Source organism: Colobus angolensis, unplaced genomic scaffold (assembly GCF_000951035.1).
Source record: "Colobus angolensis palliatus isolate OR3802 unplaced genomic scaffold, Cang.pa_1.0 Scaffold66, whole genome shotgun sequence".
Taxonomy (NCBI): Eukaryota; Metazoa; Chordata; class Mammalia; order Primates; family Cercopithecidae; genus Colobus; species Colobus angolensis.
The window spans coordinates 1,720,216-1,721,006 of record NW_012120265.1 but is presented as its reverse complement, the minus strand read 5'-3'; positions in this window follow the sequence as shown (position 1 = coordinate 1,721,006).

Genomic DNA, 791 nt, shown 5'->3' with positions numbered 1-791 from the left:
ATGCCTGTAATCCCAGCTACTCGGGAGGCTGAGGCATGAGAATTGCTTGAACCCAGGAGCCTGAGGTTGCTGTGAGCAGAGATGGCACCATTGCACTCCAGCCTGGGCAAGAGAGAGAAACTGTCTCAAAAAACAAACAAACAAACAAAGCCCATAAATAGAAGGAAACCTCCCTGGTAATGGGACAATTGAAATAAAAACAAGTAGGCAGCAGGGGTCACTAGACAGTTTGGCCAAAACAAGAAACCCGGGGGAGTCATCCTCATGTATAAATGGTGACCCTTGAAGAGGTCCATCCTTACCCTGGCAACGGAGAAAAGGCCATAACCTGAGTCCTCCAATTTTCTCTAGAAAATTGATGACATTGATGACACCACCGGAGGAAGAAGTCCACAAAATCTCAGAGCCACAAAAGTGATTCTGGCAGCTGTTCCCAGAGAGCAGGCAGTTTTGCTGACCCGCTTAGAATGTGTGATGGATGCCATATTAGTTTCCTGTGGCTGCCATTAATAATCACAAAGCAAGCACCTTCAAACAGCAATTTCTTCCCTCACTGCCCTGGGGGTCCGAAGTCCAAAAATCAGGACAGCAGAGCCATGCTTCCACAGTGGCTTAGGGGAGGAAGCTTCCTTGTCTCTAACAGTGGCTTGTGGCCACATCACTCCAATTTCTGCCTCTGTCCTCACATGGCCTTGTGTGTTTTTTCTGAGACAGGATATTACTCTGTTACTCAGGCTGAAGTGCAGTGGTTTGATCTTGGCTCACTACAACCTCCGTCTCCCAGCTCAAGT